Consider the following 16,135-nt stretch of genomic DNA (forward strand, 5'->3'; position numbering starts at 1 on the left):
GACATCTTGTAAAAAATTTGGTGAAAATTCGTCCATGACTTTTTGAGTTATGCTGTTAACAGACAAACAAACAGACAGACAGACAAACAAACTCCGGTGATTACATAACCTCCTGGCGGAGGTAATTAAGTGATCTGGCCCCAGTGACCTACCGTCAAGCATGGCGATGGCAGTATCATGCTCTGTGAAACTGGAGATTTACACAAAGTAAATGGAATAATGAAGGAGGATCACCTCCATATTCTTTATGGAAAGCTGAAGTCATCAGCCAGAAGGTTGATGTTGGACACAGTTGGATGTTTCAACAAGACAGTGAGCCCAAACACACATCAAAGTGGTAAAGAAATGGTCAGTTAGTACCAAAAGTGCCTAGTTGTGGTGAAAATGGCCAAAGGATGTTGAACCAAATATGATCATTTCTGTATATATACACTGCTCAAAAAAATTAAAGGTACACTTTTTAATCTAAGTACTGCATCAAGTCAGTCAAACATGTGGAATACTGATCTGGTCAAGTAAGTAACAGAGGAGATTTTTAGTCAATTTCAGCTGCTTTGGTGTTCATGAAATTAACAACAGATGCACTAGAGGGGTAACAATGAGACAAGCCCCAAAACAAGAATGAGTTTACAGGTGAAGGCCACTGACATTTTTTTCCTTCCTAATGTTTTCTGACTGTTGTTCACTAGTTTTGCATTTGGCTAGGATCAGAATCACTTCTGGTAGCATGAGGCGATATCTGGACCCTACAGAGGTTCCACAGACAGTCCAACTCCTCCAGGATGGCACATCAGTGTGTGCCATTGCCAGAAGGTTTGCTGTGTCTCCCAGCACATTCTCAAGAGCATGGAGTAGATTCCAGGAGACAGGCAGTTAGTCTAAGAGAGCTGGACAGGACCGTAGAAGGTCCTCAACCCATCAGCAGGACAGGTATCTGCTCCTTTGTGCAAGGAGGACCAGGATGAGCACTGAAATAGCTCCACAAAATGACCTCCAGCAGACCACTGGTGTGAATGTGTCTGATCAAACAATCAGAAAGAGATGTAATGAGAGTGGTCGGAGGGCCCAGCATCCTCTAGTGCCCGCTGTGCTTGCAGATCGGCACCGTGGAGCTCGGTTGACATTTGCCATAGAACACAGGAATTGGCAGGTCCACCACTGGTGCCCTGTGCTTTTCACAGATGAGAGCAGGTTCACCCTGAGCACATATGACAGACATGAAAGGGTCTGGAGAAGCCGTGGAGAACGTTATGCTGCCTGTAACATTGTTCAGCATGACCGGTTTGGTGGTGGGTCGGTGATGGTCTGAGGAGGCATATCCATGGAGGGACACACAGACCTCTACAGGCTGGACAATGACATTCTGACTGCCTTTAGGTATCAGGATGAAATCCTTTGATCCATTGTCAGACCCTACATTGGTGCAGTGGTCCTGGATTCCTTCTGGTGCAGGACAATGGCCAGTCTTATGTGGTAAGAGAACTCATGCAGTTCCTGGAGGATGAAGGAACTGATACCATTAGCTGGCCCCCATGCTCACCTGACCTGAATCCAATAGAACACCTTTGGAACATTATGTTTTGTTCCATCTGACACCATCAGGTTGCTCCTCAGGCTGTCCAGGAGCTCAGTGATGCCCTGGTCCAGTTCTGGGTGGAGATACCCCAAGACACCATCTGTCGTCTCATTCAGAGTTTGTCCCGGCATCATCAGTCATGCATACAAGCACATGGAGGCCATACAAACTGCTGAATACCATTTTGAGTTGCTGCCAAGGAATTTCAGAAAGATGGACTAGCCTGCCACATCAGTTTTTCACTTTGATTTTGGGGTGTCTTGAATTTAGCCGTCTTGGGGGTTGATAATTTTCATTTCCATCAAACAATGTGGCACTTTTCATTCCTAACACATTATCCAGTCCATATCAATGCTAATATCCAGTTTGTTTTCCCCCCGCATTGAAATATGATGTGTTTTCAAAGTGTTCCTTTAAATTTTTGGAGCAGTGTATATTTGACCCAACAGAATTCAGAATATTTCCAGGAGATTTTTAATAAATCTATCAAAGAACCAAAATACCCGATTGTTCTGTTTTTCATGCATAGGTGCATGTTTTCCAATGATTCCATCATAGAAAATTCAGTTATAGGAGTCACTGGAAACTCAAGACTGCCATGATACATTTGGTTGTATGGTAACTTTTGCTGATGACTGTATCTACAGGTTAAATTCTCCATAAAATGTCAGCTATGAGAATGAGTCCTTCTTGTACAGTCAGGTGTTAATCCTCCAGTAAAACCTCTGTTCTTGTTTCAGTTTTGCTCTGGAGATCAGCCAGTCATGAGGGTCTATGAAACTGTCCTGCACAAACAGGAAGTGCAGCATACTGTGTTGGTCCACAGTCCAGCCAATCAGGAGCTCTTCTCCAAGTATCCTCTGCTGACTGACGATCTGAACGCCGTCTGTGTTTACAAAGACGGCCACTTCATCTGGAGGCCGTACGCCATGAGTGAGACTCACAGGTAAGACCTACAGAGATAAATGTAATGGGCTCAACTGAAGTAGCGAAACCAGAACATGAATAATAAGAGAATCTACCAAATTCATGAAAACTGTTTTCACTTGAGTTGTGTAGTTGATTATAATATTTCTGTTTGTTGCTGTTTGGCTTTCTCTTCAGGTATGAGCTGGTGGACAAACCTGGAGAAAACCAGATGGTTGCTCAGCAGTATCGTCATGAACAGTTTTATATTTGGGACAATGTTGCCATCGCCCTGCATGTGGACAAACAGGTATCTTCATTGCTTATTTTCCTTAAACAGCTGAAGCCTTTAATGCACCCTCAGCTGTCAAAAAGTCCCTTTTTTGTGCAACTTCTGTTTTGTCCAGTACATCAGAAGGTGTCATTAAAAAGAAAAGTTGATTTGAGCTGCTGGAATCATGAACTGTTCAGTATGCTTGTATTAAAATGTTCTGTATATCAAGTCTTCAGAGCAGATTTACTTGTACTAAAAATTTCAAGTAATCATATTTTATAAATATTTGCTTGTTTTGTTTTTCTTTATTTCTTTTTCAGGTGCTGAAGTTCAATGCTGATCAACTGAGAAAGAACCTCAAGTTCTGTTATGAAGGCACAGCAACTATGGTGACTTTTGATCATTTCAAGGTCGCTGAAAACCAAGTTAAAGATCTGTGGAAGGACTGTGACTTCCCACTGGACAAGGAGCGTTCACTAAAGCAGCGTTTCACAGGTATTACAGCTGAAACTCACTGAGTTGAAATGACTTCATAATCACCAGCTTTTCTTTGATCAGCCTGCCATAAAACATGGTCCTGTTCACAATATAAACCTGTTTTTGCTGAAAAACACGAAAACAGCAAAAATGACAGAAAAGTCCAAGAAACCACAGTTCGGCTGTGTGGACTTTTATTACAAAGTAAGAAGCTGCTGTTGCTGTCGTGTTGGTATCTTATAATTGTTTATACAGTTTACATCAAAACAATAAACAAGTACAAGCAAAATGTCAAAAAATGGGATAAACTGTGGCCAAAAATGTTGTCAGTCTTAAAAAACATTTTTCAACATGTTTTATCCAATCACATCAGAAATGCCACCCATTAATTACTAAAAAAGGAAACTAACTTTTTATTTTTAAGTTTACCATTTTATTTTAATGTGCTGGATCAGCATGTATCTACAGTCAGTAACCATGACAACAGAGATGCAGACATCAACAAGGTAAGACCTAATTTAATATAAAAATGATTTAATGATTTTAAATAATGGTTTGTATTTACTATTCATCAGCTGTATGTTATGACCACTGCTACAGGCTCCAGGTAGCTCTCTCTCCCCCACCCCTCCTTTCTCTCACAGTGGTGTTTTCTTGCATTGTTCTGGTCTATTGTAGTATTCTTAGTGTCTCGGATCTTGTCAGAGTATTTCTCAGGTTAGTATTTCGTATAGTTTTGTCTTAGTGAATCTTAGATTCTTCTGAGTATTTTTCTGTGAGTGCTTAGTGTCACTCTTCCGCTAACGTGTCTTAGGGTTTGTATTTCTTGACTGTTTGTTCTCATCTTTTTAAAAAATTTCTTTATTTAGCAGGGACAGTGCACATTAATGAACGCCTGTTTGTTCAGAAATGGGCGTAAATATGCAGGATTATAGCACAATGCGAATTTCCATCCGCAGTCCCTGAGACAAAAAAGACATATCAGTGATACATAAAACAATAAGTCACAATACAAGCACATTGCGAAAAGTACCAAAGAAAACATAACAGTGAAACATACGATAAAACATAGGACAATAGGTCGTAATAAAAAGACAATAAGTCGTAATTAAAACATAATAGGCCATAATAGAAAGACACTAGGTCACAATAAGAAGACAATAAGTCACAATAAAAGGTCAATAAGTCACAATATAAAGTCAGTAGATCTCAATCAAAGGACGTTACAAAGTGTACACAAGTTAAAGGTCAGTGGTCACAGGATTGGTTCCCCTTTTGGCTACTGTCCCAGATTTTACTGGCCTTCACAGAAAGAGCATTTTGTCCAAAGGCTGTTTTTCTGCTCCAAACCCGAGCTGATGCAGCTAGGGTGAGCCCAGTTGACCCCCCAGGAGAAGGAGCATCGGAGGGAGGCCAAGCTGTGTCTGTATTGTGGTAAACCAGGCCATTTCGTCGCAGTTTGCTCTCGTTGTCCTTTAACAGGTCCAGCTCATCAATAAAAGGGGAGTTCCTGGTGAGCCGTTGATCCAGGAATTTGGTTCCTGAGAACCGAAAACAACTCCAGCGATTCTTGGGATTCGCAAACTTCTACAGGAGATTCATTCGAGACTACAGTAAGGCCGCTGCCCCCTCACCGCTCTGACCTACACCACTCAGGCCTTTTTCTGGACTCCTGAAGCCAAGCACACCTTCTCGGACCTTACGCACTGCTTTCTTTCTGCACCTATCCTGACCCAGGCAGACTCCTCACTACAGTTCATTGTTGAAGTTGACGCCTCTGACACTGGAGTTGGGGCTGTGTTTTCCCAGCAGTTCGCTAAGGATGAGAAATGGTACCCTTGTGCCTTCTATTCCAGCCGTCTGTCCCCAGTGGAATGGAATCACGATGTGGGGAATTGGGAGCTTCTGGCCATGAAGCTGTCTTTGGAGGAGTGGCGACAGTAACTGGAGGGTACGGTACAAACATTTGCAGCTTGGACTGAACACAAGAGCCTCGAGTGTCAGATCTGCTAAACATCTGAACTCCTGACAAGCCTGCTGGACCTTGTTCTTCAGATGGTTCAACTTCACGCTCTCATATCACCCTGGTTCCACAAACCTCAAGCCTGATGCCCTATCTCGCCAGTTCACTGCCTCCAAGGAACCCAAGAAGCCCAAAACCATCCTGCTTTAGTCCTGTCTTGTAGCCACCCTGACCTGGCAAATGGATGCTCAAGTCCGTCAGGCACAGAGACGACATCCTGATCCAGGTATCCCCCCTAACTGCTTATTTTTGTCTAATCCTGTCCGTTCCCAGGTTCTCCAGTGGGGTCATTCATCCAAGGTGGCCTGTCATCTAGGGGTCAACTGAACATTAGAGGTCCTGTGATGCAAGTTCTGGTAAACCACCTTAGAGGCCGACACCAGGGAGTATGTTGGAGCTTGCAATACCTGTGATTGAAACAAGACTTCAAATCAGCCTGCCACCGGAGACCGGCCCTGGATTAGCAATTTGGACAGAAAGCATGGCTCTGGGCTAAGGACATTCCACTTAGGGTGGAGTCTAAGAAGTTGGCTCCTCATTTTGTGGGTCTGTTGGAGGCGGATCGCATCATCAACCCCAGTTCGGAACATCTCCGCCTATTGTCTTCTATGAAAAGTCATCCCACGTTTCATGTTTCTCAGACAAAACCTGTTCTGGAGAGTTCGCTGGCCCCCCATCTGCCCCCTCCACCTCACAGGGTCATCGATAACACCGTGGCTTATACCGTCAGGCGTCTCCTGGACGTCTGCCGCTAGCGTCACGGTCTACAGTTCCTGGTAGACTGGGAGGGTTATGGCCCGGAAGGGAGGAGTTGGATCCCGAGGAGGCTGATCATGGATTCCACCCTTATCCAAGACTTCTATCGGCACAACCCAGTTCGTCCCGGTCAGGCACCTGGAGGTACCCATAGAGGGTACTGTCATGCCCACTCCTGCGGGCTGCATGTAGCTCTCTCCCTTCCCCCGCCCCTCCTTTCTTTCTAGGTGTGTGACACAGATCCTGCAGCAGTAGGTGCATCTCATCGGTAATCAGCAGGAGCTGAGCACGAGCAGGTGGGACCAAGTCAATCAAGTCCTCCTCAGCTGCTATAAATACAGATGCCATTCACTACTCGTCGCCGAACTGTGAACGATCATCAGTCAGTTTTCCGCTCAGTTCAGTCCAGCTTCCTGGTTCTCAAGCTCTTTGTAACTTGTGTTTTTCTTCCAGTCTGGATTTCCTGCCTGCTCGTGCCTTCCTCAGTTTTCGCCTGCCACAGTCAGCCGTTGTCTGTTCCCTGGATCCTCTGCCTATCTACTCTGCTGGATCCTCTGTTCGCAACCAGCCTCACCACCCTCCTGTTCTCCCGGTATTAACTGTTTGTTCTGGTATTAGTTCTAGCCTGCCTTAGGTGTTACCTTCTGTGAGTTTTGTTATTCTAGTCTACTAGTTATAGTGTAGTTACCCTCGGACTGTGTAACAGTTGAGGTTGTGTGATGTACCTTTAAGAAAGACTGTACAACGCCACCAGAGGGGGCGGTTGTCATCTTTTTTCAGTCTGAGTGGCACTCTCGTTATGGACGCATTCCTGACGCTGAGCTCTCATATTTATTTTCTACCACTGGACTCACAAGTGATGTATGGATTCGTACCAGCTATTTTGTTTGTATGATAAAATAGCAGCCGTGTAACCGGGCTTGGTAAGGTTATGTCTGCCTTTTTGTTGTAATAAACAAGCACATTGTGGAGACCCCAGACCTGCGTGGCTGTACACTTTTGTGTATGTTTTGTAACTTCCAACGCTCTCAAAACTTCACTAAATACGGAAATATGGATCCAGACCCATCACAATTGGCGCCCGAACATCTTTTCCTTGGACCTTCCTGCATCAACCGGACTCTGCGAGCCATTTCCAGGTCTCAGCTAGAGAGTAAACACCGTTAGCGCTAGCTTACCGAGCGTCGGCAACATCAAGGATTCAGACAGGCCACGTTTTGCTGAACGGAGGAGAGAGGGAGCCAGCCTTCCGGTGGGATTACTCGGCATCGTTGGACCTGTTGTGGATTATCCTGCTGCGGGGAGGAGGACGTCCTGTTGAGATTTGAGCTGAATCTTTGTCCCTGTCACCGGACCTGTACCTCACCTTTCTCATGGCTGCATGCTGCCTGTGTGGATTCCCATTCTGCATTTCTACCGGCTCTGGATGAACTGTGAAACTCTGAGGATTATTAAGGCTGAGCTGAACTGTGAATTGATACCTGTCATGATTGTGGGAGCACCGGAAGAGAAGAGACTGATTTGAGTACTGTGAGTAATGACTATAAGGACTCTGACTGCATTGATAAGCTCATAAATACTTGAGAATTGAAAGTGATCAATACAATTGCTTTATTAATAAGAAAAAATAGATATATTGGAGTTATTACTCTGTTGAAGTGACTTTTTAAGTTTGTTTCTCTAATATTGTAGCTGTATTCTAACTACATATGACACTTGCATGGTCTTTATTGATGGTTTTCTGTTGTTTTTTCTGCTTATCTCTGCAAATGAGTGAAAAGGCTGCAGTTTTGGAGAAGAAGAATCTTTGTGGTTGTACATGCTATATACAAATGTGTGCAGATTGCAATTGTCTTCTACATTTTGCATTGACTTAAATTTTTTTGAGATAAGAGAAAAGCTTTAGAGACCATAGACGACATTAATGAGTTAATACCATGGCAAAGCATCCTCAGTACCTTGACTTTGAAGACCCCCAAAATGACACTGACTTTGCAGCTCTCCCGAGACTGACTGTTACAAGACATGCAAATGTTGACCTTGAACACAAAGTAAAAAGCTTACAGGCCACAGTTGACATGCTTCAGCAGTACCTACATGAGTCTCTTGATCTACAGTGAAAATTTTGGAGCTCTGGGACAGAGATGACAAGTTAGCTGCTACTAAACCCACTGACGACCCCCTCAATCCCCTCCCAGTAGCTGCCTCAACCCCCTACACCCCTGCTCCTCTTACCAAGGTACCTCCATACTCTGATGTGGCATCACAATCTCATGCTAAAGCCATTGAGGATATGAACCATCAACATTCAAACTGTCTCGAACTTGCTAATACGACCAGGGTCCTAGCAGCTGCTTTGCACCAAGCTAAACTGGAGCCTCCTGTGTTTGCTAGGAACGGTGTGATCCATCCAGAGGACTGACTCCATTCTGGTAGTACTTACAGGTCCTCTCTTGAACTGTCAGATGCTCAGATCCTTAGGGAGCTGCCACGCTTCCTATCTGGAGAGGCAAAGAAATGGTTCAGTGTGCTCAATAATCATATTGGTAAATGGACAGATTTTTGTGTGTTATTCAGAACGGTCTTCCTCCCCTCTGATAACCAAGAACGTGTGATGAGAGGCATCCTTGACCGCGTCCAGGGTCCTGAGGAGCCCCTACCCACATTTGTAGCCCACATGCTCGGTGAGTTCAAGAAATTGAGGAACCCCCCATCTGATGTAGAGCAAATAGAACTGATCTGTAAGCACGCTCAGGAGAAATACAGAGTTGCTCTGTTTGGCACGTGTGTTGACTCAGTCATTGACCTGATGTTGAGAGCACATGAACTCCACTCTGTTCTTGGCCCCAATACCATGCTGCTTCCTCGTTCTCAGGCAAAGAGGATAAATGATGGTGGCACCCACTGCTTCAAATGCTCCATGCCAGGTTTTACATCCCGCACCTGCCCTAACTGCTCCATTACCCCAAGGGTTCCCCTGAGTCCTCCCAAGTCCACACCTGAACCTCCCCTAACTGAGCCTCAAGGCCTGAACTCCAACACTGTTGGTGCAAGTACGGCTGAGGGTGGCTCAGCATCGGAGCTGAGACACTCTAGTAGGAAGCAGGGAAACTTCCAAGGGAGGAGGTCATTTCGCAGAGGCAACCCTCCCCCCAGGCACTGACTCCACCTCCCCTAATTCCTCTTGTTCCAGATGAGCAGCCTGTGCTCAATCACGCTGAGGATAGGACGTCGCTGTCTCCATGGAACACCCCATTTAGAGTTAAAGTGAACTTTAAAGGTGCAGCGATGGACACCACACTTGACACAGGAGCCTCAGTTTCAGCTGTGAGGGCGGACTTGATTTCAGAAAACAATCAGAGCAAACATGCTACTACAGCCCGGTCAGGTTTACCCCTTCTCCTTGCAAATAACACGTACTGTGACCCACTGGGAATCACCTGGCTTACCATCGGATTTATGGGCAAGCGTTTCTACCGGAGATTTGTGGTGATCCCTGAGCTATCCTCCCCCATCGTTTTGGGAATGGACTTTATGATACGTACCTCACTGACCATACATGTACCTACCAGAACAGTGATAATGGATGACAATCAACCTTTCCCTGATGATCCTGAGGATGACAGGCCAGACTCTTGTGACTTTGGATCTGGAACTATGATGTTTCTTGATGTTTCACCATCGGCCTTACGTGACAAAGTTGAAGAAGCTTGCTTGGTGAAAGAGGAAAAAGCTGAACTGTTAAGGTTGCTTGAGAACTACAGTGATCTATTTGATGGTCACTTGGGCCGCACATCACTGGCTGAGCATGTTATTGATACAGGAGATGCAAAATCTGTTAACCTCCCTCCTTACCGCACTTCACCCATGAAAAAGAAAATCATCGAGGAACAGGTTCAGAAGATGTTAAAGGAGGACATCATTGAGCCAGCATCAGGGCCATGGTCTGCTCCTGTTGTCATTGTAAACAGACCCCAATGTGAGCCAAGATTTTGTGTGGATTTTCGAGGTCTCAACCAACTGACTGGGAAAGACTCATATCCACTCCCACGTGTGGATGAATCCCTTGACTTCCTGTCCAGAGGGAGGTTCATTTCCACTCTAGATCTTGCTCAGGGTTATTGGCAAGTGGCTGTTGCTGAGGAGTCAAGACCAAAAACAGCTTTTGTCACACACTGCGGACTGTTCCAGTTCAGAGTCCTCCCCTTTGGCCTCTGTAACGCTCCAGCGACTTTTCAGAGGCTCATGAACACAGTCCTTGCTGGCCTTATTTACAAGTCCTGCGCAGTTTACCTCGATGACATTGTTGTCGCCTCTCCAACCTTTGAACAGCACCTAGCAGATCTGGAGGAGGTCTTGGCAAGATTAAAATCAGCTGGACTGTCCCTAAAACCAAGCAAATGCCAGTTCTGCCTCAGTGAGCTCACCTTCCTTGGTTACCGTGTCACTCCATCTGGCATATACCCTGATCCTGACAAAGTCAGAACCGTGATGGACTTTAAAGTGCCAACCTCTGCAAAGCACGTGCGACAGTTCCTTGGCCTGTCAGGTTACTATCGACACTTCGTAAAGGACTATGCTCGTCATGCAGAGCCGTTCTTCGCACTTACAAAGAAGGATACACCTTTCAGCTGGGACAGTACATGTCAAGCAGCCTTGGATTTGTTGAAAAAATGCATCATTTCTGCACCTGTTCTAAGGTTTCCCAACTTTGAACACCCCTTCTTCATCCACACTGATGCATGTGATGCTGGACTTGGTGCTGCACTAATGCAGAAAGACGATGAAGGCAAAGATGTTGCTGTAGCATATGCTAGCCGTGCGCTACACAAGTCTGAAAAACCATACTCCACTCCAGAAAAGGAGTGTTTGGCTGTCATTTGGGCCTTGGAACACTTCAGGCCGTACATAGAGGGTCTACATGTCACCATTTACTCTGATCACAGCAGCCTGAGATGGCTGATGTCTCGCCCGAATCCATCTGGCAGACTCGCCAGATGGTCCCTCCGCCTCCAAGACTTTGACTTCAGCATTGTTCACAAACCCGGTGAGCGTAACAAAGTGCCTGATGCACTCTCACGCAACCCTCTCCCAGCTACAGATGCTCCGATGGATCTCTTACCGGCTCATGCTGTCATTGGCAGCCTTGATCTTCGTACTCTGCCTTTGGTAGTGTTGGCAGACCGCTCTCAGGTACAACAGCTGCAGCTGGATGACCCTGTAACTGGGGATTTGCTCCGTGAATTGGAGGAAAGCAGTCAGGATGAGGACAATAATGATCTCTCCCAGTATGCTGCTCTGGATGGACTGCTCTACTTTCACGACCCAAAAACTAAATGTGGTCTACATCCACTCAAGCAAATGAAGCTCTATGCTCCAACTGCCATCCGTGGTAGTCTGCTGAGGTATTATCATGACCACCCAACAGCTGGACACCTGGGTGCTTCAAAAACACTGGCTCGCCTGAGACTGAGGTTCTTCTGGCCAAACATGGCCTCTGATGTCAAGAAGTATGCTGTCTCTTGTTCAGTGTGCCAGACCACTAAGCCAAGTCAAAGAAAGCCAGCTGGCCTCATGGTCCCCATTCAACCACAGAGACCATGGGAATATACCGGTGTGGACTATGTCGGACCCCTGCCATGCACACCGAGTGGTAATGCCTACATCATTGTCTTTGTGGATTATTTTTCAAAATGGATCGAAGTCAGTGCAGTGAGAGAGGCTACGACACAGGTTGCAGCCAATAAGTTCATCAGTGATGTCTTTGCTAGACATGGTGCCCCCTCATTCCTTATCTCTGACAGAGGAACACCATTCGTGAGTGAACTCTTTGAGCATGTTGTTTCAACATTAGGGACTGAGCACAGCGGCTTATCATCCACAAACAAATGCCACTGAACGAGTGAATCGAACTCTCAAAACAGCCATTCGTGCCTATGTGGGTGACAAACATACTGCATGGGACAAGTACATTCCTCAGATCTGTTTTGCACTGCGCACTGCACATCATGAAAGCACAGGTTTAAGTCCCTCCATGATGTTGTATGGACGAGAGTTAAACACTCCCCTTGATCTGGTCACTCAACCCTCCAGTGATAGTGTTGATGATCCTGGTGTCCCCTATCCTGAAAGCCTCAGGGCCTCACTTCAGGAAGCGCATGACCACGCCCGAGCTGTGCTGAATGAGAGCCACAAACGTCAAAAACCCTATTACGATCTGAGATGCCATCATGCCTCCTACAACATTGGAAATCTTGTTAGAGCTAAATCCGACCCCAGATCAGATGCCCTGACCAATTTTACAGCAAAGTTGGCCCCACTTTACACTGGCCCCTACCGCATTTCCCAGAAGTTGTCTGATGTGAACTACAGACTCGCCAGAAACGACACAGGAACAGATGCAGATGTTTTCCATGTGGTGAATCTGCTACCGTTTCATACGTGGGACACAGCCTCTCCCCGTGGACGGACAAGACATGTGCCTGCTGATTGCTGGAGCCCTAAGTTTGTGGACAGTGATCTGCCCCCTGACCTGGATGTCCCAGAGCCAAGCAGTTCGAACATCACCATCCCTGAAGCCGCAGATGTCCCCATGTCTCTCCCTGATGACGAACATGACTGGAACACCGACTCTAATAGGACTTACTCTACACCGACTTCAGTAAATGACGCTGCCACGATGGCTCATGACTCCCAGACCTACAACTTGCCTTTGACTGACATGGTTCCCGTGCCTGCTGAACACTACAACTTGAGACCAAGACATGTCCCCAGAGTGACCTCTGGATGGTCAGACACCAGATGGACTAATGCTTTCCACACTGACCGGCTTGACTTGAAGTAATGCTTTTGAGGTTCTTAAGTGTGTGTTGATATCATGCCCAAAAACGGCATTACTGATTTTGTTCCTTGTGCAACATGTGAGAGAGATTGTGAATGTTGCCTTGTTTAGTTTTCAGACTGTTTCCTGTTATAGTTAAGGACTTTTCTCATTCAAGAGTCAATTGTTGAAAAAAAAGAAAAAGGGGGGAAATTCACCATTGTTGCTTGTTTGAATACTTTTTATTATTTTTGCTTGTAACATCTTTGTGGACTTACACATTATTCAGTACTGACATGTATGCCAGATACTGTGGTGCTTCACAGATTGCAACCCTGTTTGGTTTGGACATCTTAAATGCTTTAGCATTTATGTAAGTATTTTAAGTATGGACTGTCTCTGTCAGGGCTCCCTCCTCACCCCCGTCCTTCCCACCTGACATCCCCAAATACCCCTTTTCCCCATCTGTTTCCTCCCTCTCACGCTCCTCTCCCCCTCTAACACTCCTCTGCCCTGTCTGTCTGTCTGGCTGTCTCCCATCCGCTCCTCTGCCCTGTCTGGCTGTCTCCCATCCGCTCCTCTGCCCTGTCTCTCCCCCTGCAGCTTGGTGCCTGAGTGGAGTCAGCTTCCCAGCTGACTCCACTCAGGCAATCAACCACCTCCACGGCTCCCGGACAGCTGAGGGACATCATGCTGATTAATCACCTCTGCAATAAGAACCGGCTCATCCTTCCACTCCCTGCCAGATTGTTGAACAAGAACCACGCATCAGCTGTCCGGGATCCCCGCCATCCTCCTTCCCCTCTGGCTCTCCCCAGACCAATCTTCACCGGTTTCCCCTTCCTGGACCCCCACTCCTGCCTGGACCCCCACTCATGCCTGGACCCCCACTCCTGCTTGGACCCTTCTGTCCCTGCCTGGAACCCCTCTGCTCCTGCACCCTGGATTTCCCCCCTCCGTGCCATTATTCACCCCCCTACAATAAATCAGTGTCATTCAGCCAGCCTTGGTAGTGTGGCTCTCTGCTCGGGTTCACCCGCTTGCCGTGACAGAACAATCTGGCCATAAAATGGACCCGGAGAGCCCACTATCGAGACTGGACCTGCCCACCCCACTGGACATAATGCACACCGTCGCCAGCCAAGGAACCCTGTTGAGCCAACACCACCAGACCCTCCGTGCGCTCACCGAGACTTATCAATGAATGCATACTCAACTCACCGTGTTAGCCAACCAAATATCACAGGTAGCTCCTGACCCGGTCCTCATAATCCAGTACAGCCAAGCTTTACAGGACGTTGCTGCCACAAAGGCACTATTGGACAATTTCACCACTCAGCTAAATCAAGTCACCTCGTCCCTACCCCAGTTTTCTGCCACCCAGTCCCCACCAAATTCTCCTCTGCCAGTTCAACCAACCCCGGAGCCAGCAGGCACCCTGAGTGGAACTCAGAGCACGTCTGTGGATCTGTTCTCCTCCTGCGAGGAGCACAGCATTTTTTTCAATGTGCTGTACGAATTGTGGGAGAAATGGAGAGAAGACCCTAATGACTCTTGCATAACCCTGGGCCGCAAGATAGCCAACCAGCGACCCTGGTTAACCGGCCACTTACCTGATTATATTCGGGGTTTCCTGAGCACCTCCCTGGCCGACCCGCCCGCCGACTCCTCTGGTAGTCGACCAGGCCCCGCCGATGCACCAGTTAGGGGGCCAGCCACTAAGCGACCTGGTCGCAGGAGGCGCAACGAAACTTCCCACCCTCCAGCTGAAGTGAAGTCCCTGGCCTTGTGTTCAGTCCTGCCCCCGGAGGGGCTCCAGTCCCCCAACTTCCCAGCTGACTCCACTCAGGCAATCAACCACCTCCACGGCTCCCGGACAGCTGAGGGACATCATGCTGATTAATCACCTCTGCAATAAGAACCGGCTCATCCTTCCTCTCCCTGCCAGATTGTTGAACAAGAACCACGCATCAGCTGTCCGGGATCCCCGCCATCCTCCTTCCCCTCCGGCTCTCCCCAGACCAATCTTCACCGGTTTCCCCTTCCTGGACCCTCACTCCTGCCTGGACCCCCACTCCTGCCTGGACCCTCACTCATGCCTGGACCCCCACTCCTGCTTGGACCCTTCTGTCCCTGCCTGGAACCCCTCCGCTCCTGCACCCTGGATTTCCCCCCTCCGTGCCATTATTCACCCCCCTACAATAAATCACTGTCATTCAGCCAGCCTTGGTAGTGTGGCTCTCTGCTCGGGTCCACCCGCTCGCCGTGACAGTCTCAGAGCGTACGGCTGAGGTCAGCCTTTGTCTTACTAGGGGGGCATATGTAACAGTTAAGGTTGTGTGATGTACCTTTAAGAAAGACTGTACAACGCCACCAGAGGGGGCGGTTGTCATCTTTTTTCAGTCTGAGTGGCACTCTCGTTATGGACGCATTCCTGACGCTGAGCTCTCATATTTATTTTCTACCACTGGACTCACAAGTGATGTATGGATTCGTACCAGCTATTTTGTTTGTATGATAAAATAGCAGCCGTGTAACCGGGCTTGGTAAGGTTATGTCTGCCTTTTTGTTGTAATAAACAAGCACATTGTGGAGACCCCAGACCTGCGTGGCTGTACACTTTTGTGTACGTTTCGTAACTTCCAACGCTCTCAAAACTTCACTAAATACGGAAATACGGATCCAGACCCATCACAACTGCTAGGGCAGCTCATAGTCTTGTGCCTTTTGCAATCTCAGTCCCTGGATTATTTCTGGTTTTACTTTTCCAGCAACCTTTTGTAGTTCAGGTATTCTTGTATCTTGCATTCTGTAAAATAAAAACTTTTGTTTTATACCTTCATGCTCTGTCTCATTTCCTGTGCCTGAGCCTCTTGAAACCATAACACTGTATGGTCTTTGATTTTACTATTTCATTATTTACAGTCATTCTGAACAATTTTAAAGTCATTTTCGATTATTTTCTCAGTAACTTTTCAAGTTTTTTAGATTAATTTAGGAAAATCTTTGAGTCATTATTAATACTTAATTACCAGTTTTGAGATTGTTGGGAAAAATATGACTCTTTAGTATATACGTTTTTAGTTATTCTGTACAAGTTTCAAGTTATTTTTGACAATTTTTTTCTATTTTGATAAATTTGGGAAAGTTTTTAGTCATGTTGGACAAGCTGAAACTGATTTTGGCAAAAAGAAATTTGAACCATTTTGGATGAATTTCAAATCATTTTGGAGCTCACCTCAACATTCAGTTTTGTCACTTCTGTGAATCTCTACAACAGAGGAAAAGTAGTTGGCAAGTTGA

The 16,135-nt window shown here is 46.6% G+C and overlaps 2 protein-coding genes across 2 annotated transcripts in view; both read left to right on the forward strand.

Annotated features, from left to right (window-relative positions):
* LOC110972118 (GTPase IMAP family member 8-like) overlaps positions 1-16,135 on the forward strand; it is a 323,852-nt gene that overhangs the window by 34,456 nt on the left and 273,261 nt on the right. The window lies entirely within an intron of this gene.
* LOC110972346 (uncharacterized) overlaps positions 1-16,135 on the forward strand; it is a 185,039-nt gene that overhangs the window by 1,803 nt on the left and 167,101 nt on the right. The window lies entirely within an intron of this gene.

The sequence above is a fragment of the Acanthochromis polyacanthus genome, chromosome 17, assembly GCF_021347895.1.
Source record: "Acanthochromis polyacanthus isolate Apoly-LR-REF ecotype Palm Island chromosome 17, KAUST_Apoly_ChrSc, whole genome shotgun sequence".
Taxonomy (NCBI): Eukaryota; Metazoa; Chordata; class Actinopteri; family Pomacentridae; genus Acanthochromis; species Acanthochromis polyacanthus.